Raw genomic sequence first — 26,833 nt, forward strand, 5'->3', positions numbered from 1 at the left:
TCTTGAATCAGTATGGCCATTTTCCAATGTTAATAAAATCTCATTTCTGTAACACATAATCCTGAGCCCCACAGCCCCTTAAGTTCCAAATTATTTCATGACAAATTTTACATACTGATTTTTATAGGCCTAACACAATTTTAAACACAAAAGAAATAACAGTGCACCATGCACTGTTATTATTTTTAGAAACACTTAACACAACCACAGCTGTTTAGCTCTTGTCCTGCTTGCAAAGAGCTTTATTTTTCAAATTTAGTCCAGCAATCATGGAAAATATCAATACACAGTAATATTAGTAAAGGTATTACATTAGTATATAATACATTTACGTCACATTTGCTTCTCGGTGATAGTAAATCCACCAACACCATCAAAATGAAACAAATATTAAGATATTATCAGTTTACAGGCATTGTAAGTTTAAAAGAACTAAACCTGGGAGAAAAGCATTATCATGAAGAATCTATTCCCCATTGAAAGTTGACTACCTATACCACACTGATAAACACAATAATCATGTTTGTGAGATGCTACTGCATGATTAGATATCAAAAGCAAAAGTATTAGAGTAACTACAGATAGAAAAGCAGGTTTTTCCCTAAATTTTAAAATTATTTTGTCTTCCATAGTGACTTATTGCTCTAACTGTACATGAAAGAAGGGTAAATGTTATGCTTCCATCTCAGAAAAATTATTCAGTATTCTAAAGAAAAAATACTTGTGGCATTTTTGGCAAAACAACAAGCATATTCTAAAGTATTGAATCAAACCTCTCATCATATGATTCACTAAAAATGTGAATGAGCAAACACTAAAATTGGAAAAATAATTGACGGAAGTTTATGCATCCCTAAGATTCTAGCAGTAATAAAGGTTGTCTGTGTATGAAAAAAGCTTTGTGTAAATGAAAATATCTATAGTGGCAAAATTCATACGAATCCATCAGATCTTATTCTCAATTCATTAGGAAAAAAAGTAATTTAAAACATTTGTATAATTTTATAAGTGCTTATTTATGACTTCCATATACTGAAAAACAACACCCTCGAGAAATATTTGTTAACCTACTAGCCCAGATCCTTTGGCATCTCTGGTCATTTCATAGCTCGGAATTATGTACAGAGTTCCTCTATTGTGCTCCAGCTCTCCTGATTTCATCTGTGAAGATCTGAAAGCCACATAAAAATTGAAGGATCAACTCACTGCTCTCAGGACCTTCTACATCGATCTTAAATAGCTATGGACCCTCTTTCCCCTTTGTCAGCTTACGGTGGAAAGTGGCATAAAGGTCTTTTTAAATACCTCAGCTTTCTGGAGGATCAATCTTAACATACAGTAAGACAAATTGTAAAGTCAAATTCTAACAGCGAGGCAAGATTACTCTTTGCCAGAAAACATGCAGAAGTCTGAAGAGAGGTTCTGAAGGAATCAGAAATGGATACAATAATGTTCACACACCTCAATTTGCCATCCCGCAAACAGCAAATCACCTCCAATCCTACATACACAATCTCTATACATGTCTGGAAGACAGCATGCTTACCTGCTTCTTTGTCAGGACAACGTGATGTCTTGTATGCTGTTTTCAGTGTTATCAGAGAACCTGACTATCATACTGAAATTAATACAAGAGTAAGGCATCATTAGACCTGGTATTACAATAAACTACACAGAAATAAGCAGTTTTCCAATGAACATTTCTTCATTATTCCACTGACTGACGAAACTTTACGTAAAAAGCCCAACTTTCTAGGCAGCTTAGAAAACTCTGTTTTGGTATTTTAAACATACCACTAACATTCGGCCTACTCCAACATCTCTGCCACCGATTACTTTCAGCAGCCAAATGTTTGCTCATGAGACAAGTGAAGGACAAGTGTTATGGTATGGAGGAGGTTATTCCAAACTCCCAAGGAAACAACGTAAGAAGGAATGCCTACAGGAGACATAGGAATAATATAATTTATTGGCAGTCTGGAGGAAAGATCCCTTCAGAAGGGGCATGCAGGACAAAAAAAATGGAATATTGCAGTAAAGTATTCTAATGGCACTGAGGATCTTCACCAAAACATTGCTGTAAAGTCCAAGGGATTTCCAATTGTTTTGTTAACGAGCTCAAGTTTTCAAGTGAATCCTCACTGAAATACGTCTTGTTTCACAGTATGTGTATTGACCTGTAAAGATCAGAGGTAAATACAATATAGTGATAAAAAACACATGGCAGTTTTCTGCCAGTAGACATTGAAGCATTCATTCCTCTGTTATTTCTTTTTTAGCCCTGTATCTCTTCCCATATAGGAGAAAACAGTCCCCCACAATAAGGAAGAGTTGTAGGGGGGAATGATAAGTTGTAAAAAAGAAAATAGACCCAAGGAACTCAGCTTCAAAGCTAGGTTTATAAGGCCTGGAAAAATCAGTTTGGGTCACACCTCAGTGCAGGCAAGAGTTTGGATCAAACAATTTGCACAGGGATGCCTGACTGTTAGGTCAATGAAAATGCTGAGCTCTTTTGTACCAGGTTTATGAATGTTTATTGTTTCTAAATATAGAAAATACTTTATTTTTGGTTATTCACAAACTTCTCACTTCTTTATTCTTCTAACTGAACTAAATGACTCTAGTATCTTGCCCTGGTTTCAGCTGGGATAGGATTAATTTTGTTCTTAGTAGATAGTGCAGGGCTGTGTTTTGGATTTGGTGTGAGAACCATGTTGATAACACATGGATGTTTCTGGTTGATGCTGGGTAATGCTTATACTAAGTCAGGGACTTTTCAGTTCCTCAGGCCCTGCCAGCAAGAGGGCTGGAGGGGCACAAGAAGTTGGGAGGGGACACAAGTGGGACAGCCGACCCGAACTGGCCAAAGGGATATTCCATACCGTGCGACGTCACACTCAGTATATAAACTGGGGGGAGCTGGCCAGGTCTGGCCGATCGCTGCTTGGGGACTGGCTGGGCATCGGTCAGTGGGTGGGGAGCAACTATATTGTGCATCACTTGTTTTCTTTTCTCCCTTCCTTTTGGATTTTATTCCTCTTCCCTTCTGCCTCCTTTTCATTATAATTGTTATTTGTTATTATTATTACTACTGGTTTGTTTTTGTTTTTTTTTAAATGGTATTTAAATTATTAAATTGTTCTTATCTCAACCTCTGAATTTTACATTCCTTCCCAATTCTCCTCCTCATCCCTCAGGGGAGAGGTGGAAGGAGTGAGCGAGCAGCTGCATGGTATTTAGTTAACAGATGGGTTTAACCCACAGCAGCCCCATAACTGCAGTGGTATAGGTATGATAATACAATGACACATACAGGTGCTTCAAATTCTTGTTAGAAATTTTTTGTACACTTTAAATAATAATGTTGTTGCATCAGCTGTTTGATTTAAGCATCACCCTGTATCTTCCTTTTCAGGAGTTTAGTAACACAGGTAGGTTAGCAGATTGGAAATAAAGTGGGAAGGATCTGAAATATGTCCAAAGCATCTAGTAAAGTTTTTGGTTTCATTTCATCTGATTTTAAGCTCAAAATACATTTGCTATTCCAAAGTCAATATATTTAGAGGAATATAAACATCCTTTTCTCTTTTATAGTGGCTGGAAAGAACTAGAAGAAAGCAACATCTCTACTCCTCCCCTTGAAAATACCACTTCATCTTTTGAACCAATAAAAAGGTTGGTATTCCCTTATCTGAATAGAAGGCATTTTGCTGTAAAATGGCAGAAGCTGATGGCAAACTTCAGAACAGGCAGGCAGAAAACTGAAATTTTATTGACATATACAGATAACAAGGAATAGAAAAGGAAGAAACACCCTCCAGCAAGTAAATCTCAACAATTTGGACATACAAAACAGGTAATACTTTGCATAGTGCAGCTATCACAGTAGACACTCTGCTGTTTATCATATATGGTTTTATATCATTATATAATTATATATTATAAATATATAATTATATATTTATAATGACAATTCTCATTCAAGCTGTACTCATAGCCCTGGTAGCACTGGTCTAAGGTGCATTAGCAAATGGGACTTACACCTCCCTTTTCTCATTGCCCTATGCCTGTCATTTGCTCAGCAAACTACTCAATCCACTGTCCTTCAAACCCACCTTTGCTGTCAATGCATTGCCTGGAGGAAAGCAGGGGGCTAGTAAAGATGGAAAAAAAATCTGCAGTAACCAGACAGCACTCTGGAGCTTAAGTATCAAGTTGTATGTTCACATCCTAGATTTGGATGCACTGATAAATTCTCCGCATCTCCAATTGGATTTAGTTCTGTTGATACAAAATAGCTCCCCACCTAAATTCCAGTGAACTATGTTTTTCTTAAACAAATTCTGTATTTTTCTGAGTTATGCTACTAACACACAACGTGAGTAATTGTCTTTATCCTAGTTCATAGTAACAGCAAGGTTTGCAGACTGATTTTCAGCATGTATCTTGGTACAGTGCCTGCACCCCCCAGGCAATTGCACAGAGAATGCTGGACACTTAAATCATCACAGAAGTAGTGAAACTGAATGGTGATCTCAATACCTGAGAAGTGGGACTTTTTTCACCTCCAAGAGGTGGAAGAGTGTCCAGATGTGCCAGACATGGTCTGCAGAAAGTCTCCAATAAGGATATTGGAAATGTCTCTGCAGTTAGTAATGATAGTTGGAGCATGTTCATCTGGGGATGAGTGCGGTGCCTGTGATGGCATTGAGAGGCAGTTTGAACACCAGGCGATGAACACCTCCATTCATGAAAATGTTATTTCATTAACATAATGAATAGGAAATGAAGCAGAACATTTTGAAGATATTCATCACTATGGCACTGGCAAAGTCTTCTCTATTTCATGTTACCAAAAATTGCATGAATAAGACCTGATAGATTAGCAAACACAAAACTTTATGTCAAAGTCCTGAATTATTTAAAAAGTTTTTCTTCAGGAAAGAAATGAAATCAGCATACTAAAGTAAGTCACATATACTATCTGCGTGAGTCCTAGTAAAATAAGCAAATCGTTCTGGGTAAAAAAGAAGGCAAGGAGGGGGCAACCAGGGAAAAATAATCAGTTGTATCTTTGTCAAAACCAGGAAACAGACTTTTCCGGTATATAATTACTCAATGTAAAACATAGGGTTTGCTCCTTGAGGTCCTAGATATACTGGACTACACTGAGGTTTGCAATATTACATCAGAATACTTAGTTTCACTGTGTACATGTGTGTTGACTTGCTTATGTTAATATTAATCTTTCCTATAGATGGTCTACAGGACCAGGAAGCAGAATACAGAACAGCAATATGTCTCCAAATCATTTAAATCATACAAATTTTGAGAATGTAAACAGATATTCTTTGAAACAATAGCAAAATCATATGCTTGATTTTACTTCATTGGATTAAAACAGCACCCTAAAGTAAAGAACCTTTGTTTGGCAACTGGTTAATTACCTGGAGGCACAGTTCTTAAAAAATTAAATCCAGCTTTTGGTATGATTACAACAATTATTATAAAACTGCATCCTTAGGTTGTATCTCAAAATCAACAGTTCTGGCATCATACCTCAGATCTTAATTTTGTGCCTCCAAAGATTTGGAGAAAATACAGAAATAACACTGCATAGTTCCAGCAGCAGCAAAACAAAACTGAAATTCACACACACTAGTACTGAAGTTAGGGGCTGGCAGTACAACTATATATACCATCAGTATACTTTTAATACAGTTCACTATCACAAAAAAAAGAATGTATTCCTCACCTTTTTGTCATGAGAAAATAAAATCATTCAAAAAATTTTATTCATACAAACAACAGAAGATCCCATTAAAAAAAAAATACAACAGTTGTGGAATAAGTTTTAAAAAAGAACTTCATTAAATTGTTGCTAGCATAAAGTCAGCTTTCAGGAATTAATTTTTTGTGTGAATGTGGAAATTAGAAAAGAGTGTAAGTCTAGAAAGTGAAATATAAAGCCATAAAAAAATCTGAAAAGATTTTAAGGAACTTTTAATAAAGATATAAAAACTAATAATAAAATCTTTTCGGCATCAAAAGCAGGCAGTCTGCCAAAGACTCTAGCACCAATAGATGATTGAGGAGCTGTAAAAGTAGATAAGGCCACAGCTGAGCAGTTAAATTAATTCTTCATATTGGTGCTTTCTGTAGATGAGATTAGACTGGTTTCCACATAGGAATCTTTTTTATAGAGGGAGAGTTGTAGGAATTGTCTGCAATTGGACTCTCAGTTAAAAAATTCTTAGAACAAATCAATAAAATGAATAGTAACAAATCACCACAAGACATGATATTCACCAAAGAGTCAAAGAAACTCAAATATGAAATTGCCGGATGATTAATACAACTGAAAGTTATCTCAGTGCTGAGAGAATCAATGGCAACAAAAGTAAACCAGTTCTACTGACAGGTTTCAGCTGGAGTAGAAGAAAATATATATGAGTAAACCTGATGTCTTTATCAGGAAAAAAAACCAAAGGAAACTAGATTTTAAAAACTGGCAGACCTACAGATAAATATGATATAATGAGGAATGCTAATTCAGCTTTTATAATGTATTATTGTGCCTTGTAAACATATTGGAGCTCTTTGAAAAATTCAAGAGCATAGTGGCATGGGAGATGTGGCTGGCATAATGTACTTGAAGTCCAAAAATCTTTTAACAAAGTTCCTCACCAAGGGGTCTTATAGACAATAAGTTACTTGGAATAACTGGAAAAATATTCCTTAAGATTCTTGATTTGTTAAGTGATAAGAATTAAAGAATTATAATTCTTAAAAAAATTCTCTGAAGGGAGTTTTGCAGAAAAGCTCAACAAGGATTTGGATATCTCTTCTATTCAGAGTCTAGATGCAGGATCCAGGGATGCTGATGAAGAGATGAGAGATTTTGCTGACAATGTTAAATTATTTAGTGATTTGAAAAAAAACCTAGCTGCAAAAAGCTACAGAAGGTTATCATATATCATATCATATCATATATATCATAATAATGAGTGTCTGGACAAGAAAATATCTGACTAATATCAACATTCATTAATACAAAACAACTATTACTATAATGAGTCTAAATTAGCTATGTCCACTCTAACCAGAATTTTGGGAGCCTTTATGAACACGTCTATATAAACTTCAGCCCAATACTCACAAGAGATCATGAAAGCAGCAGAATGGTAGGCACAGTTGGAATACAGAATAAAACTTGTTGAATATTGAACAAAGCTCTACTTCCCTACCTCTGAAAATGGACTCTGGAGAACTAGAGAAGATACAGAAAAGTGTACCCAGGGTGATAAAAAGTTGTTATTTAATGAGGAGGCATGAAAAAAGACTAGGGGGAAAAGAAACACCCATGAGATAAATATGATGAAATCCTGTAAAATATTAACTGGAATAAAGTACACAGAGAACTGTTCCCTGGTTCCCACTATGAAGAAACTTTGGAGACTTGGTTATCAAGTGGCAGGCTCAAAGCAAACAAAAGGAAACACTTTTCACAAAGCACGTAATTAAATTGTAGAGCCCATAGCTACAGGATGTCGGAGATGTCAAAAGCTTAGGTGGGTTAACAAGCAATTAGAAAAACATACGGAAGAAAAAAAAAATTATCAAAGGCTATTATGTAACACACACACCAAAAAAGGAATTTTTCACGTTCACAGAGTCCCTAAGCTGTGGTTTGACAGACGTTAGAAGCAACAGCAGGAAAGGTTTTACTTTCTGCTTGCCCCGTTCGGCTATTCTCTCCCAATTCTTTAGCTACTGGCCACTGCCAGAATACTGGTCTACTTACATCTTTGTATGTGTTCTTATATTTATGCTCATCACTTCATTTCACAGAGGATTTGCCTTTGATCTGTGAGATCATTACTTCATAAGAATTAAACTTACTAAAGTAAGAGCAATGATTACTCTGCAAATGTATTTTTTCTATAGATGCTTGGTGAGCTAGTATTTTACCCAAATTAAATGTCTATCCTAATTTGCAGGGAACACCATTATTGTCTGTGGCAGTCTCAAGACAGCTTTATCTAACAACCTGTAGCAAATAGGGTTTATTACCCCTGTGGCCTCTAAGCCACATTCTTCTACAATCTGCTTCTAGGTGCATCTCTAGACACTGACTCCTTGTTTTACAACAAAGGAGTTTTGATCTTTTGGGGAACTCCAGCTGATAAACTTGAATTTAAATAGACAGCTGCTCTGAGGGAGCAGCCCCCAACTCCTGAAGAACTTTCAGGAGTACTGTAATTTCCACGTTTTCTGAGCTGACAGTAAACAGTTGAGCCTTATTAGGACCTTATTAGGTATTTCTCTCTTAAGGTCAATGAATTGTCATTTTTATGTTAAAAAAAATAAACCTACAAAGCTCTATGGCTGGCCTTTAGAAAAGCAGTTAATATCGCCTGCTATTGTTGGGCTTCTCCAGATTTCCCAGGAGAGGTTACAGTTAATGAAATTCATAGTCAATTTGCATACCTTTCACAAAAGGCCACTTTTTGTATGAATTTCAAAACATTTTACTAGTACTTGTTTAGCAACAAACATTATGAAAGAGTATGATTCCTAAGGTTTTTCTGAGCTGTTAGACCAAAGCTATCTTATACCAGAGTAGCATTACATAGCATGGGCCAGTATTCAGTTGATATAAATCAGGAATAATTCACGCTACAGAACTACACCATTTGCACTCAGAGAGGATGTAACTCCGTCATTAGCCTAATAATACATGTTTAAATTCATCCTTTTATATTCGATCACATGATTAATAAAGGTATTGTTACCGAGTTGCTTTGAAGTTATTTCTTCCCAGAAGGATATTATAACATGTCTTGTCTGAGCAGCACACCAGAGCTTTTAAATCAATGCAAACCTGACAGTGGGGGACATTTGAAGGAAGCTGCTATCCCAAGCAGCACTGAGGCATGGACTAGAAATAAAACTCAGTCTGTTCACCTGGTTTGTTCTTGAGTAAATAATTTCAGGAAATCCAGTCTATACTGGATATACATGGTGACTTTTCAGACTTTGCTTATTTAACAACGTATACAAAAAGCCCATTGCAGCTCTGCTGTATTATCTATGCTGATCTGAAAACTTTCTGGTGCCATTTTAAGTTGGTTTAAATTGCTAAGAGTTTCTGAAATGCACTGGTATTAATTTATTTGCAGTCTTGACCCATTTTCTTAATTTAATTTCTTCTGTCCATTCTTGAAGTAATACATTATTTACGTCAATTCTTGATTTTCTGGACTTCAGGCGTTGGGGATTCAAAAAAGCATATGGGTGCTCTCTTTAGACTCTGCTACTAAGTGGAGGGAATAAGAACAAATAATCCAGAGCCCATACCCCTCTAAAGCAACTGTATTTTAAACAATGAAATTAAACATGTATAAATCACATCTAAATTAAACTGACTGCCATCTTTGCTATTAGTTTCTAATTATAGTGGTAAAGACAAAAAAAAAAAAAAAAAAAAAAAAAAAAAGCCTTCTAAATCTTTACTAGAACAGCTACAACCTATACTGATACATTGCCAAGGGCAGGGTCCTAAGCAGAGAGATACTATTTTGCAGAATTTATGTATGCCCATTTATTTATACTTATGAATATATAAGAACCTGCAACTTTACTTCATCACCCCCAGAAAGTGATGCCTCTAAAAAGCACTCCATGTCCTTTAAAATCAAAAAGCTTAATGATAGCAGCAAAACCTACAAATGAAAAACAGTTGATATCAATCCCCAAATGGGTCAGATCTATGCTAACACACATGAACAGCAGGGACCACTGACACAGTGAGGGCCTTCCTGATCTCAAGCAAACAGAAATGGATTCAGAGCATCTTCTACAACAGCAATAAACTCTAGAAAGTGTGAGTCACGCCATATGTTAGACAAACTCATCCTACTTAGAGGTACTAATTTTTGCCTGCTAAAACTGAAAATCCACTTAGAAATGAAATTCACCTACACCTGAGTATAACAGCAAATGATTTTTGTGATAACATAAAAATATCTGTTGGCAGACAGGCCCTATCTACTCATTAATTTCTCTCCAGCCATTGCTTCTGATGACTTTCCCTAACCATTAAAGAAAAAACGCAAATACTGCAAATGTTCTGCTCTAGTTATATTGATTTTCATTATTGGTAGGAAAAATCTCATTTCATTAGCCTTATATTATCAAAATAAAATGAAATGAACTTCATCAGGTAGTAGCTGGCATACCTCCAGTGAAATCATGATAGTTTATTCTACATTCCCTAGTTTTTTCCTCCATGGATTATACAGCATCTAAATTCTAAAAAAAGAAAATTAAGTATATTCGATGTCATTTCAACTTTATAGCACTTTGAAAAAATGTTGAATTAGATCTCAAATTTCTTCTAAAGTTTGTTTTTATTACTGACATTTGATTTATTAACACACTATCATTTCTTATATGTATAATAACATTCAATTTTAAGCACATGTGAATATTACTTTTTTATCAAACTCAGATTGCATTTGAACTTATGCGCATACAAAAAAAGATTTAAAATAATTATCATTACTTCTTACTATAAATTATTTATGTCTCACAAGTATAAAAAACATACTTTTTTAAAATAAATGTTACAGATTTACATCTATGAATCAGTCCAGCTGGAAGCCAACAGGTTTTTATATATCAGGGATCTGTTAATCACATCTAATGCCCTTAGTTTTGATCCTGTAAATCATTGTTCAAGTACATTTTCCTACTGACCAGCCATACTTGCAAAGTGCCACATACCATGAAAAAGTAAACCAAATGAGTAGACAAAGGTGTCAATGAAGAAGTCAAATACAAAAAGGCAATTAAAAAATGTTATGTCTTATAACAGGTTGAATATTCTAATATGAACACCCCAGTCTTGACAGGGTTGTTTCCATGAAGACGGCTCTTAATTTTCTGCTACGTGGTCATTTGATTTTTATTCAATGTAGGATTCTCTTCAATCTGCAAAATAAAGTAAGGCTTTCCTTGGGAACAGCAGCAGATTCATGTGCAATGCAGCAAATACCAGAGTCAACATACCTTCAGTAACCAAACGCCCCTTGGAAGAACATCAGGCAGAGCAATGCTTCAACTGCCTGTTGATGCCTATTTCTAATTTAACATCTCCCTTTTTCTCTCACTCCTATAACATTGGAATAGATATCACTGTTTTACACACCACATGTGCATGTTTATGTACGTCAGTCTTTCAAGAAATGCTTTTAGCTATTTGGATAACTGATCTTCCCACAGATACAAGCTGTCTACAAATAACCTGCAGCATGATTACTACATATGGCAAAATTTCTAGGAAGTCTTATTGAACACTGAATATCCTTGGGGAAACAAGTTAATGATTTCAGACACTGCATTACCTAACTTGCACCTTTCTCTACAACCCTTTCAGACATGTAAGTGACATATAAAGTATTATAGAGCAGAGGAAAAAAACTCCATAACTTAAAATACTGAGGACTTTCTGCTACCTGCTCTAGTTCCTGTATATTGCTATGACACCTCAGAGAAAGCCTGGATCTAAAGTGAGTAGAAAGAATACTGTCTGTAATTTTGACTATTTTGCAATCATGAACAATTTTGAATTGTTTTGTTCGTTAGCTGTTTGTCTTCTCTTCTTGTCTCCTTTGGCATGAAGTGCAATTTTTAGGCTGAAACCTGCATTGAGGATATGCAGAACCTGAACTATTCAACAGTGGATTGAATTCAAGATATCCGGCAAGATTAAGATAGCCAGGCTAGCAAGGAGATGAAAAGTTCACAAGCAGTGCACAAAATCACAAGCATGATAATAGCAATGTTCTTAGCAGAGTGCTCATACAGAGCTCATTTGTAAGCTGCAGACAAATGTTCATCTAGCAGGGAGCAGTGACCATTGAAGATATTAGCAACTCTAAGAGTTTCTTCCTGTCTCGTCCCAAGAGGCTGCCAATTCTGCAGCTTGTTGGCAGAATGGGTCATATGAGAACTCCATATGGAGTCATGGCAGTATTAATCAGCTGATGAAGGCAGTTTGAAAAGAGAACTGACTTTGCCTGAAGTGGATAAGGCAAAGCTCTCAGACTCCTTTGTCTGGCAGAGCTATGGGAACGGCAACTTCCAGCTGGCGGATTACAGGTTTGGAGAGCTGAGTATAGTAACATCCTCATTCAGCACTGCTAGATCTAGAAGAGATCTTCTCGTGACCTTATTTAGATTAGACATTCTAAATTATTTAGAGGCTTTCTTTTTTTTTTTTTACCACAAAGTCACACACAAAAAAAGAAAAGCCTATAAATGATTCCAAAATAAATGGTATCACTTTTTCTATATTTAACAATATTTAAAGGGGCAGAACGATGTTTGGATGTATGCCTTTTTGCCCCTTCATGATATGAAAAGAAAGCTTGAAGTTTTTTTTCTTTTCCCTCTTCTTTTAAAATGAGAAAATTCAGTCTTTGTTTATAGAATATTCTGTAACTAGAAGGAATAGTAAAACAATGATTTCACAGAAGTCGGGAAGGTGACAAGAGAACAGAAAGCATTTTCATTGCAAAAGCTAGTATTTCAATATTTTAGATAAAAATATGTTTATTAAAGCTTAAAAAATTACTCCTACAGCTGAAGGCACATAACAGGTTAAAGACTTCAAAAAGGTTTCTAACAAAAATAGGTAAGGTTCGATATTACCATAAACATATGTAAGATAGCAAAAAGTAATTAAAAAAAAAAAAAAAAAAAAAAAAAAAAAGACCTGCTTGTTTTCATGAATTCTTTGTAAATCACAAAGACTTAATCTCTTGGTTTTCTCCCACACCTCCTTCATTATCCAGCCTCTGCAATAAATGTCAAAAAATTCTAATGAATTTGCTTAACAACATTTGGCCAATGCCTGTTATCCCATTATAAAACTGAAGTATCTCAGGAAAAAACAGTTTCTTTTACAGTAGTACGAGTTGTACTAGTCCTAAAGTTTTTTTATACTTAACCTTCAAGCCATCATGCTCTAAGATATAAACCAATCATCACTGACAGAGATTAACAAGAAATTTCCTCTACAGGCAGAATATTTCATAAGTCTTCACTGCAGGGTTACTTGCACTTTCCTCTAAAGCATCTGGTAACGGCCATTGTCAGATGAAATAGTAGCATAAGAAAGCTGCTAGTCTGTTCTGGAAAGGCTCCTCTTCTACACTAAAGCTTTTGTCCCTGATCTTCCTGTGCTTTTCCCCTGCAGTTTGAAAGAGGCAATTCAAATACGTGCACACCTATTACCAGGTAACTAGTGAAATCTCGCTCTTATCCTCGCATACTTTGCTAGAAATGTAGCAACTGCCATCACAGAGAATCACAATTCATCTTAGCGATCATAGGCAAACTCTGGGTATTCTTCTGGACCGGCTTTTGGAAATACTGTTTTAAATCATGAAGTTTAATGTAAGATTCATCTTCCAAGTGTTCCTGAAATTTTTACTGTTCCCAGAAAAAAGACATTCTGTAAGTATTTCTTCCACTGAGAGAACAGACACAAATAAACAAGATTAACAAGAATGGCCTACACAGGCTCATAAACTTTTGATATTCACATGTCAAATTAAATAAAGTGCAAGTTTCTTCAGCAGATACATGAATCAAGAATTAACATATTTTTAAAGTAGTTGTCCATACGATTAGTTTCCTTAGGAATTAACTAGTTCTTTGAGGAACATCTCACATCAGCTCATTTTTCTGACTAACCATATTTTGGATTAGCAGGGTGGAATGCACGAGAAAAAAAGAGAGGTTAATTTAAAATGTCACCATGTAAAAGACAATAAGGATATTCGTGTACCTCTAGCAGTCACATTCCTCTTGTCCTTGGATTCTGATTTGATTTAAAATCCTGAGAAGTGCCATGAGGAAAACTGTAACTCAAAGATAGCCTATACAAGCACGTAGACATGTACATAGATATATACATGGATACAATTGTTTCTGAATGGAGTTTCATATTTCTGTGTCTGAAGGGAATAGGCCTACATCACAAAAGACCACATTTGATAACAGATATTAAACAAAACCCTTTTCTTACCTGTTGCAGCTCAGTTCCTAGTTTACTGATGATTCTTAACACACTTCAGTTATTGAAATTCCCATGCTAAAATATTCCAGTAATACAGTTTTTAAAAACCATGAAAAATTATGGAGATTAATTCATCAGTCACAGTCCAATGGGTTTGTTGTTCTGATTGCATGCAAACACTGAGGGGTTTTTTAAGAGGCCTGTCTGGGAAAACTAACTTATTTTGCATTCTTAGTACTATGAAAAAAACAGTATCTAAGATAGTACTGTGGTAAACACTGCATCTGTAGGCTAACTAACACTGCCCCTGACAAAAACTGAAATTAATGATGATATTACAATGTGAGTACAAAAAAAAAAAAAGGTTAGTCAGCAGCAGCTACAAGCGAACTCAGCTGTGTTTTGAGCTCCTTGGCACTTATTTGCTAGCTAAGTGCTAATGCAAACCCCATCTTCACAGGAAGAACTATGACAAAATGCTATCATTTGTTTAGTGAGGTCCTGAGTCCAGTATCATTGTCTGGGTTTAAAATCTGAGCTAACATTTTAGTATAGTTAGGTTTCTTTTCTTGTATATATGCTGAGTTCCAATGTCTGGTCAAAACCATGAAGGTGGTGGTAATGCATAGCTTGTTACTAGGTCCCTTTTCATATCTTCCCCTAATGCATCAAGTTTTGCACATAAGAAGCATGAAATAAAATGACCTGGAAAGGACAAAGCTAGAAGCAGATATTGTCACTTCCCTAGCATCCTACTCACTGTATTCAAAATATTAACCCAATGGAGTTACTCCACAGTGCGCCAAACGACGTGATATTGTTTGAATAGTTTACATAGGAAATTTGTCTTTCTAAAGGTGTTGGTGTGTCATTTATGCTAATCAACTTGGCATGTGGCTCTTTCACTGTGCTTTATTAAAATATATTTGCATTATGCAATAATCATGCATTCTAGATCCATTAAAACAAATAATCCAGATATCAGCCATGGATTTTTCTCAGATTAGAGATGTTCTTACATGGTATAGATGATAGTACAGACAAGTGATGTGCTGCTCAAAGAACTTAATATTATTTATATTACGGTTAGGACCATATGATGAGATAAATGTCCACAATCTAAAAAAACCCTGAGCATAAACACTGTAATTTCAAAAGTTAAAAATTTAGTGTAAACCCTTAAAGGTCACTATTTTAGAACTCTCCAAACAATGAAGTCATTTTCTCTGTATTGATTATTGTCTAAATGTGTGTCATTCCTTCTTGCAAGGGGAAATATATCCCCTGTATTCATAGAAAAAATATTTTCTTCCACCTACAGCCAGTGCATTAGCACTTGTAGTTATTTTTGGAGTTAAACATGAGGCAGGAAGATTTCTGTTTGTCCTAAAAATGTACTTGGAGAAGTTTCAAAAGCCCTCAGCTTTGGCCTAAATCCATTGCATGTCAGTGGCAAAACTCATTGATGTCAATACAGCTTTAAGTCATGCCATTAAAAAAAGGAAAAGCTTATGTGTCAGGCCACAAAAAACTTGACTGTCTTTAAAATACTTATTTTTTCAATCATAATTATGGATCTTCTTGCTTTATACTTTACATTATTTACCAATCTATTTCCCAAGTGTTTTCTGCCATAGTCCTCAGGGCTAGAAAAAATTATTTTAAATGAAAACTGAGATTTCCACATATTTATGTAAACCAAGGAGGTGAGTCATAACAGAAATGCACAATATTATAATACCCATCCCCCAAAAAATATAGAATTGCCAACCTTGCTTCCTGGGACAGAAAGGTTAGCCAACATGAAGCCTTTTTAAAAATCCCATCGCGATGAACTATGCTCTAAAAGATATGTTTTGAAAACTGTCAAAAAAAAAGTATTTTGGGATTCTTCACTTTACAGAAAGAAAGCTCCAGCTGCCTATGAAAATGGAAGTTCTTTAATACTCATCAAACTGTCTGCAGGACAGCATCCATGGGAAATATTTTGATTAATATTTTCTGTGAATTTCAGAAAATTTATGTCTACATTTCTCAGTCTACTAAAACAACACAAGCTGATGCCAATTATTTTGAAGAAATGTATTTACGTTTTAAAACAACATTTCCAGTAGGCTAATACATGTCAGAAAAATGGCAGAATTACCAGTGACAGAGAGTAGAATGTCTCAAAAATACCCAAGACAACTGAAACACAAAACCAGCCTTCTCATAAATTCCTATGGTTTGCAAAATTAAATGGCAGTTTGGATTAGAAGTGCCATACTGTAGCTGCAGAAATAAAGGAAGTTCAGGATAAGCTTTTTTAATTCCATGGGCAGTTCTGTTAAAAACTTCTCAGGTTTGAATGGGAATTCTGCCATCTCGTGGTCACAGTTTTTTCTACAATATTTCATTTTGCAAATTAATGTTGAATATAAATACACATAGCTTTTCCAAAGATTCTTTTAAAATAAACTTATATTTTAGAAGCTCTAGGATTGCTCGATAAATTTGAAATATTACCTCAACATACTAATACCCTTCAGCTCAGTGAAATTTTGAACAGTGTGTTACCTATAAAGATAATTTTATATCTCTTGCCTGTTTATTCTACAAATTTAGAGGATATATGTAATTTTTTTAATTAATTTTCACTGCTCGAAAGTCTTTTGCTTCACTTTTCTGTGTATTCCATAAGTGATGCCTCAGTTTTGTATATATCTGGCCATTATAGATAATTTACTAGCATGCAAGCTGCAGACTTGCAAGCCTGCTTCTCCGTGAGAAGAAGGCTTTGTTTTGAGATACAATAAGTGATGATGATTATGGTCTATGAGTTCAAATTGCAGAAATATTTGTAAATTATCATTCACTGTTTTTGACATAATGCGAGATGTTTCAGTACTGCACCAAGGGAACATACACTCATAAATGAGGTCTGCGTGGTATGATGAATAGAAACACCTGGTGACTTTCCTGGTGTTCACAATTATAGTCTTGTGGCAGTTTGTTAAAATGATCAATTAAAGTTCCGAGATAAAAAGCTAGAAGTCAGTCATCACCTTTAAAATAAAGGCTTTTGAACTTGCTCAACCAGACTTCACACATCAAGTTCATCCCAGAGAAGACTGGAGTTCTTTGAAACAGCACTTTTCCACCCTGTCTATCCATTTGCCAAAACTCTTCTTACCACCATCTGCTCCCCCAAACACACTCACCCCAATGGTAACTGCTTTGCCAACACCCCAAGAATTTCTTACTCCTGCAGATTTTCTTTTCTAACTCTGACAACCTCTTTCTCAGTGGTTCACTTCCACCCTTTTCACAGCCTATGTCTTTCTTCTTGCTCTTTATGTCTCCTTTTTATATATACTCACTTTGCATTTCTCCCAGATTGCTAAAATGGAGTGAATGAGCAACTGCAAGTGTGAGGCAGAATAAGGCATGATTTAGTGGGTGACTGAGTCAAACAGGAAAGAGACAGAACGGTGAATGAAATAAACCCATGTATGTGGGCGATTGTTAGCAGGAGGAGAAAAGTAAAGCAAGTAAGTGGGTGGATGAGGAATGAACAATCATAGCTGAGCTGAAGGAAAGAAGCAAAGCACAATTAAGGAACACTGTGAGGAAAAAGGACAAGGAAACAAACCTACTCAGGAAGGTTTTGCTGGAAAACTTGCAAAAGGGAAGAGAGGGAATTCAAAGTAACTGGAATAAAAGCCTTTAAAACACAAAAAAAAACCACCAGGCCCAAATAAAAATAATAGCAAAGGGCTTAAACTAGGAAATACTACAAACTATATACATACAACACTATACAAACCATATAAATAGAAGATAAAAAAAGGAAACCAGAAAATTAATAACATGTCCACTCTTTCTTTAAAGTAATTTGGTTTCTATATTAAAAGGCAGGAAACTGGAAAGGAATAAGGACTTGGTACAAGCAGGTGATGAAAGAAACCCTTTCATTCCTCATCTCATGACTCATCTTCTTATAATCTTCCACATAGCCTTTCTATCTACCTCCAAATAAACACTACACCACGGAGCAAGTTAATTTTTGGCACGTATCCTCACTATTAATTTTGAAATCTGGTCACTTCTTGCTCAGTACTACTTTTCTAACCCTTCAAACACATTTCTTTCAGCCAATTCCTTAGTGTTCCTTCCACATCATATATCAGGCAAAACAATCAATTTTCTGTTAGATAGATGCTGTACTTCAATCTTTATATTCTTGTTGGTTTTCCATTGTTTTTAATGCAATTGTTAAAGGAAGAATTTATCTGGTGCTTTAAACTGACGTGAAAAGAAACTGAAAAGAAAGCCCACAGATTTCATTTCATTTTTTTAAACCTTTGTCTGTGAATAGAAGCAGCAAACAGTAAAGGCCTTTTTTTTCTGACTAAATAGATATGATCTACTAGAGAGCGTGGGATATACATCCACAGACTCACACAGGCATAGAGAAAATCTGGTGACTGAAAACATTTCTCTGCTTTGCTACCATAGGTTATGACCAGTTATCTCCAACAATGGTATCATGATAACAGTGACATAGGCTTCAAAACAGTCTGCACAATCCTGCCCATGACCTTTGGGTAATTATTCAATATCTGTGTAGCTACTCCGCCATCATCACTCACACTAGCTGAGAGTAAGCAAATTTAGGTATCTTCTGCACATGTTGTAATTACTATGTGCCTAGGACAAAGACACAATTTCTGGGCTTCTTTAGAAACAAAATACCATTTAAGAAAGGCAAAGAATTTAACCAAATTATTATTTCAACTTGATGTGAAGACAAATACTGAAATAACAAAGTTTGATTACAGTATAACCTACCCTTCTACAGGTCATAATGGATTTCTCATCAATTTGGCATATGGATAGACAAACCATTCAATAAAATCCCTGTATTCTCATTTGGTGAAGTGGCAGAAATTTTTAGCTTTAAGTTGAACTCAAAATAAAGAATAAACTGGGAAAAGCAAGATTTTGTTTGTTTACATGTTAGTGAAAATTGATCGATAAGGCAACACTGTCATAAAATACTTACTTTGTGGAAAATCGATTTTCTGAAACTAATCCTTATTAAATGGTTTCCAGAAGGATTATTAAAAATTCCAAGCAACCTAACCTCAATGTTAGCTGTAATACATATGCAGAGCAATTCAGAGACCAAGTATTCTTACCATGTCAGATTATTAAAGATTATTAAAGACTAGAATTAGCATTTTGTACCAAAGCAAGCTAAATTATGAATGCATGCTCGACTTGGGTAAAAATCTTGCTTTTAAATTGTGTCTTATGAGGTCATGTTGTTGAATAACCAGCTCCGAACATCTACCTAAGGACATCATGTCGAGCCTATTATCTGCTAAATGTGCCTATTAGAGTAAATGTATTCACTTACATGCTTTAGATGTTGCAGTGGGGTGAAGAACAGATTTCACAATAACAGCATAGGTACCTCAGCCAAACCACTTCAGAAGCCCTGGAACATGTTTTGAAAGAAAATAGAGAGCCAGAAGCATCTATGAGCTAAAACATCGAATCTATATTTTGCCTGACATTAAGTTAAGCCAGAAATGTACCCTGGAATAGAAATGATTAAGAGAACCTGTAAAAAAACCACTTACGATCATTTTTTTAATAGAAGACTTGTCTCCTCTCCATTATGAAATGTTCATGAGCATTTAATACCTTTACTTTGAATCACCTTTCTGGGTAAAAGTGCAACTGTCTATTTATACAAGAGTATCTAATGACAGGACATGTTAGAGAATCAGATCTAATTTAGACTGAGTAATCTTGTTCAATGCTGTCTGCTTAATATCAAAAATTGAAGCTAAGCCAGAGGTTATTAGGTGTAGTTCACTGAAGAGAGAAGTGCCATTAAAATTAGGAGGCATCAGTTCTTTTCCTAGCTTTGCTACTGAGTCAACCTTTGGGCTTGAGCAAATAATTTATATATACATATATATGTATGTGTATACACACATATGTGCATAGATGTAGATGCTAGTGTCTGTGCATACACAACATGAATACAAAGTGTGCAAAGTGTGAACATTTCTCTTTAGAATGCTGAATGTCCTTCTAAAACCCTTTCAAAAGAGATCCCAAAGCACAAAGTATTTCAAAGAATACAATATACTGCTTCCACCCACCATTTTTTTTTTCTCACCATACTATCCTCTGGAGCATATTGATACTTAAATCCATACAAAATTTGTGTGCTACATTATAAGGAATGCTGAAAGACCCTCAAAGGAATTAGTTTATCCAATTCCCAAATATTTCATCAATCCAGAATACACTTAGGCAACAGGTAAAGAACCGATTGGCTGTGAACTGAAGACAACACAGCTAAATTTCTTTAGACACATACCTCAGAAGCATGAAAGTTAACACATTTTTTCTTTGTTCATACCAGCATTTTTAGATTTAAACAGCTTTAAGTTCAGGTCATTTGTGGGTACTCTTTTATCTGCACAAGCACAGTCTGAAAATTCAGTTTCATATTTTGCACTTAGGAAGTATCATATATATGTGTGTCTGCATGTTTACAGAAGACACTCTGAAATCTTAGTTTTAAAGCAAGATTTCAAAGCACAGTAAGTTGTTCCTTATACTTTCATTAAACAAACATTGACACTGATTTGCATCTGAACAGGGGGAAAGTTAACTAGATATGACTCACAAGTAGAAAGTTTTTTCTTTTGTTGTTGTTGTTGTTGTTGGGGTTTTTTTGTTTGTTTTCTCCCCAGTTATATTTTTGTGGCCTTCCCTGGAGTCTATAAATAAAACAGAACAGTGGCTCTGCTTTGGCAAGTGAAAAATCAGTTTTCAAGAAGGACTCAAGATCAATAGACTGCTATTTTGTAGTCATAGCCTGGATTATTCGTCCCAAAAGGCCAATATATGTATTTAGACAGAACTCTTAAGTTTTATTTTCTTTATACTTAAAACATTTATGCATATATGTGATTCTGCCAGCTTTAAAATCATTAAGCATAATGTCTGTCTGTATGGATTAGGAACATGTCAGTGATGATAATACAGAAGATTTCATGTTCCTAGAGAACAAAATTCCATATAAACATTTATTGTCATGAATACCCACAGCATCAAAGCAGGGAGTGGCATAATATCCATTAAACAAGTGATACAAGGAGGAGCAGAGAAATAACCATGATTTAGCCAGTTTTAGAGTCCAGAGGTCAAACAGAAGATTAGCCAGGATTAGAACTCACAGATTCCAGGTGCTAAATGCAAACTCCACCCATCACACAGCACTTCTGCATGACAGAACATGTTCTTATCTCCAGAACAAGCCTTCTTTCCAGGACACCACAGGTTAATAAACCTTCTCAATTAAAAAGGAGATAAATTTCACTGAGGCATCCAAATCTCTCAAACATTAACACTGCCAGAGCACAAGAGCTTCCAAGAGATTTAGTCTTACTTCAAAGGTTTCCACTGTGAACTCTGAAGAGTGTAGCGCTTGGAGAAGGAAAGTGACATCATAATTTTTATTACTGTACTAGTTGATTTTGCCTCTAAATGTCTCACCCTTGGTGTAAGGATGTGTGGTTCATCACTCCCTCAGTTAAAAGGAAGAAATCAAATAATTTTAATCTTTGCTGGGGCTGCTTAGAACTACTAGAACGTAAAGAAAACAATAAAAAGGCACCCATGATTGTGATGAATTAAGGTGTTTTAAAGCATTCTTAGCATCTCAAAATTTCAAGTTGCTGATTGCTATTGTCTATTCTAGTTACAGTCTCCAAGTGAAGGGACATAAGGCTAAATGGTTGGAACAATTAGTAATAAGTGAGAAAAACAGCCTTTGACCTCTAGAAAATGTGTGTTCGCTTCCTATCCAGATCTTTATTTACTTGAAACTTGTTATTATCACATGGAAGAAGAGTATCTAAAGTGAATTCTGCTATCTACCAGAAAACTAAAAACTAACAAGATATATTATTTCACTGAGATACCAACTGTGTTTGTAAGCACAGTCTTAGTAAAGACTTTATTAAGGGACTCTGCCCCCAGCACTGATTTATCAGGTGCTGTATCTTTTGCCATTTGCATATGAGGCATTAATGTGTAGTAATAAGTGAGAATGACTGGAACTCTGGATATGTATCTTTAGGCTTTGTTTTAATTAAAGTTTATTGACAGTAGAGTGAGCTGTCTTTCAAGTTCATACTATTATTGACATTGTGATACCGCAGTTCTGTGGGCCTTTTTAGCATGTGTAGATGGGTCAAACATTTCCAGTGATAGACTTGTTAAGTATTCCGTACAAACACAAGAAGTGACCGGCAAAGAAAATAAGAGGAAGTTTGGATTTTTCTCATTATGGATAATGTGCAGAGTTCTTGCATCATTAAGATACATGTTCTAATATGAGAAGTCCCATCGCTGTGATCTGAATGCAAGCTAAATGACCAGGGTAACTGAACATCAGGGCTTACACAGACCACACACTTTAAGCAGATGTTAAAGTTCACTTCATAGCCAATACTACCAAGCAGCAAAGCAAGGTTTACGCCATCATTTGATGCATGAAATGCTAGTCAGAGCTAGTTAAAGAACAGAATTCTCTCAGACATGCTGTATAACCTTGTCAATATCTAAGGAAGGACATAGTGAAAATAAGTTTCCTTTCCTCATTCTCATGCCAGACAGACCTATAATTCTTTGTAGTAAACTCCTTGTTCTTATATTTCTGCATATTAAACAAGCTGAGTAGAAGCCTTGTCCATTTTGTTCAGTTACTGACCCAGCCTTTTGTCATGATTTCTACTTGCATTATTTATTATAATTAATTGTTACACTTCATTGACTATCAAGAAATTTGATCCAAGGACGTGCATAATTCTTGAAATTCATATATCTTGATATTACAAGGATCATAAACTTTAAATTAGGAAAGGATGGACTAATGCACATAAATTGCTCTCATGTACTTTAGGAAAAGCATTAATTGTCTGTACCAGGGTGATGGTGTATTTCTGGTATCTGTCTATCCACCACTGATGCCCTTGCTCTTAGCATAAATTAAACAGAACTGTTTATTCCCATAGTTGTTCTAATTATGAACCAGCCCATGCAAGAAATAATTTCAGCATATTTATTACTTGAAAATTAGAGAACTTGCTGGAGAATGTTATGTACAGCAATGAGTCTAATTTAGTTCCTACTCTTAAAACAGGAAATTCCTTTATTTAGTGTTCCCTCACTAAAGTCATCTGATTAATTCTGCTCCACTGTTCTATTACTACACCCTCATTATAAAACCTTCTCAGTTTCAGCAGAAAATACAGAAATACTGTAGTCTTGAGTTCTTCTCAATTTTTCCATTTAGTTTTTGCAGGCTTAGCCAAGCAGTGCTGCTTACCATGTGCAATAAACACAACAGGAGAGACAATGCTGCTGAAACCATTTAAAGCTGTACTTATTTATAGTTGGGCTTCAGCTGAGCCTCCAGCTGCCTGCCAGCTTCCCTGAGGATTTGCAGCTGAGAAGCTAGCTGTACCTGCAGAAAACACACAGATCTTAGGGATGTGATAGTGAAAGATCACAGCTTTAAAGACAGACTATTTTTGTCAATTCACTGTTAAACTTTCTGATCCAATATAACGTTAACTCAGCTTTTCAAGCAGGATCTTCCTTGGCTCCAACACTACTAGGCAGAGTGTTAAATTTTTATTTATTTCTTTGGAAAACAAAATTCTTCCTAGTCTCTGACTCCATTTCAAATATGTGAGGCAGAAACCCTAAAGAAAGTAAAGGAATACCTTTTCCCGGTGCTGCGCTATATGGTAAAGTAGCCAAGGGACACACAGGTCTGTTTCAAACAGTGTTACATGTCAGTGAAGCTCTTATTGGAATATTAACTAGGCATATGATTTTTTAAAATTTCTTTACTTCTGCTTAGAAAAAACAATTTTTAAAAAAATCATTAGAGCCGCTCATTGATTTCATTAAATTTACAAAGCTCAGTTTCCCTATGAAAAACTAATCAATTAAACAATTTACAAAGCTGTCTCCTAAAGAACTCCAAATTAAATAGGGATCTGAGCTAATCACACTACTTTATTCAAAGGTGTATGACTTTATAAGTAAGGCTGACAGTGTCCCTTGGATGTGAGAAAACTAGTACTTTCTTCCAACCAGACACGCCAGGGGTTTATACGTTAATGGGTCACCTACAAATGCCCTGCTGTGATCCCTACGCAGTTTGTTACCTAAGAACTATCTCTACTGAAAAGATCCTAATAGGTCGCAACTGCCAGAGCTTGGGAAGTTCACTAGGACCTATATCAAATCCATCTCCTAAGTGGACAGACTCAAATGGCCTCCATTCCTTGGGGCCCCTTAGCTAGCTCGGGTACCAGAGGCCGGGTGGCATCACTCCTGCAGCTTTCTGTCAGTGCTAATCTGATGGGAGTTGTTCCTTCTTTGCTGTGTCAATCCACATATTACTCACAATCTTCCTGAACCCCCACAATCACCACCACCCTTTTTTTTATCAGTGCAGATAGAAGAAAAAAATAATTCCAGCCAAAAAAAGTTTCCCCCTGTATTTTGGTATTTATTTTCTCATTGAAAAACATTCATCTGGGCAAAAGTTTGGCAACGCTGATTTTAATCTGCTATTCTGCCTCTCTCACATATAAACACACACTACTCTAAGATACTGTCCTCTGACAGCAAAGATCAATAGACTGTTCATATCTTAAAAACCATCAGGTAACACTTCAGTAATTAGGGGATCGATTCTGCTCTCTGTAGTGCCGTTGTCAATCTGGAATAATTGAACTGAAACAAAAGAATTTATATTGTTGTAAGTGAGATCACAATCCAGTCTCCTACCTATGATTGCCTTTGCTTCCCAATCCAATAATAAGAAAAAGAAGGGGGGGGGAAAGGGAGGGGGGTGGGGGGGAAGTGGTAGGAGGTGGTAAAAATTATCGCTTTTCTCTTTTGAACACATTAATTTTAAGAACACTTTTTTACCAGCAGTGAGTTTCATCAGCATTACATATGTTTTATTTATAGTTTGTACACCAGAAGAACGTGCCTTTCCACAGAACAAAGAGCTTCGGCAGAGTAATCTCACCTCTCTTTTTCAACACATGCATATATATGTAAGTATATATGACATTTCTACACGTACACAGATATGTCTACAAACACACACATAACACACATATACAGATATATAAGCATAGATACATTATATCCCCATAAAAATATCTGTCATAGAAGAGAACAAATATATAGCAAATAATTTTGCTATCCTCCTCTCTATTTCATTCCATCTTTTTGGATACTTTTTTCCTTCTTCTGGAGCTCCATGTAAAGTTTAAAATTTTCTTTGTACTCAAGAGTTTGCTCCCTCACTGTTTATAGTATTTTCATATTTAAGCAAATCCCCTTTTTTCCTAGACTGCCAGATACCTTTTAATAAATAATTCTTTAAAAAGGGATTGCTGGGAAACATCCAATCATCTGATATTAAACGGGAAAGCTGTAAGTGCAGATTTTTTGTTTTAGACATTCCAAAGAAAGATAGAGTCATGAGTCAGAAGGGAGGAGACATGCTGTCTGGTTAGCTAAGCATTGAAGAAATAGAAACTACACTTCATATTGTCTCAGGCAGGTCAGTTCCTTAGCCCCTTGAGTGTTTTTTTAGTATCCAACCATCTCATCATTTTTACTTACAACTTTACTTATAATTCTTATTCATCACCACTATTTATAAAAAAGACACCGTCTGGCAAATCCTCAAGCTTCCACCATGTTGCCTGAAATAATCTGGTTTATTTTTCATGAAACAATTGGCTCTGGAGCTGTGCAAGATAAAGAAGGAAAAGTTGTTCATCACTTCACTCCAAAGGGCCCATGTTTGGCTGCTCAAATCTAGAACCTCCGTCTCCCTGGTCTCAACTTCCAATATAGATAATGAGGCAAAATGCAATGTGGAAAGGACACTTGCTTTTTTTTTTTTTTTTTTTTTTTTTTTTTTTTTTTTTTTTTTTTTTTTAAGTTTCAGTTCATCTACCCAAAAGTCAATGAGTAGAACGTGTGAGATTTAAGGATGTTTCCATGGGGCAGCCATCTGTTTTATGTTTTGTTCTTTTCAGAATAGAATATTGTATTTCAGCTTTATGTGCATTGCTTCAGATTTATAACATTTTATGTAACTGAGACCCATCATGATGAATATCACAGATGATGATGGGCTCGTTAAGCACATCTCATTTTAGTCAAACTGCAAGTGGCATTTTGTTTATATGGTTCATTTCGCCAACAAATTAGATTTCAAATTGATTGCTTTCTGAAATGACTTTGTTCATCAATTTCTAGACTAAGCAATTACAAAGACTATACTAGTAATTAATAAGCCTCTGTATCAACAGTGTTTTTAAACTGCTTGGCAGTGGTAGTGAAGTTTAAGGGAATTCAGATGTTAATTTTTGGAGTCTACCAGAGCTTCCCAGAATCTGATAAAAGGATACCTCACAGAGATACATTTTCATAGCGTGAAATAAAAAGCCCAATACCTTTTACTGAGATAAGACCCTTTTTCCTTCTTAGCCTTAGGTAGAGGGAGAACAAAAAAAAACATTACACCTAATCTGTGAAATATTTAAATAAGAAACTCACTGTTATGTTTTTCAGTGACAAGTGAGAAGATTGACAGTACGTAGATTTAGGTTCTGATTTGCTAGAGAC

At 35.5% G+C, this 26,833-nt stretch overlaps 1 long non-coding RNA gene across 10 annotated transcripts in view; it reads right to left on the reverse strand.

The window, feature by feature from the left end:
• LOC121085660 overlaps positions 1-7,315 on the reverse strand; it is an 84,458-nt gene extending 77,143 nt beyond the window's left edge. For 7 of the 10 annotated variants that reach the window (XR_005827165.1, XR_005827154.1, XR_005827156.1 and 4 more), the window contains exons 1-3: positions 7,160-7,315; positions 1,547-1,618; positions 1,072-1,171 (exon numbers count right to left, since the gene is read on the reverse strand). This is a non-coding gene — a long non-coding RNA (uncharacterized LOC121085660). Of the gene's footprint in view, positions 1-1,071; positions 1,172-1,546; positions 1,619-4,542; positions 4,697-7,159 lie in introns of all 10 variants that reach the window. The other 3 variants (XR_005827157.1, XR_005827163.1, XR_005827162.1) reach the window with 3 other exon arrangements.
• Positions 7,316-26,833: the final 19,518 nt, after the last annotated feature.

Source organism: Falco naumanni, chromosome 1, assembly GCF_017639655.2.
Source record: "Falco naumanni isolate bFalNau1 chromosome 1, bFalNau1.pat, whole genome shotgun sequence".
In the NCBI taxonomy this organism is placed as follows: domain Eukaryota; kingdom Metazoa; phylum Chordata; class Aves; order Falconiformes; family Falconidae; genus Falco; species Falco naumanni.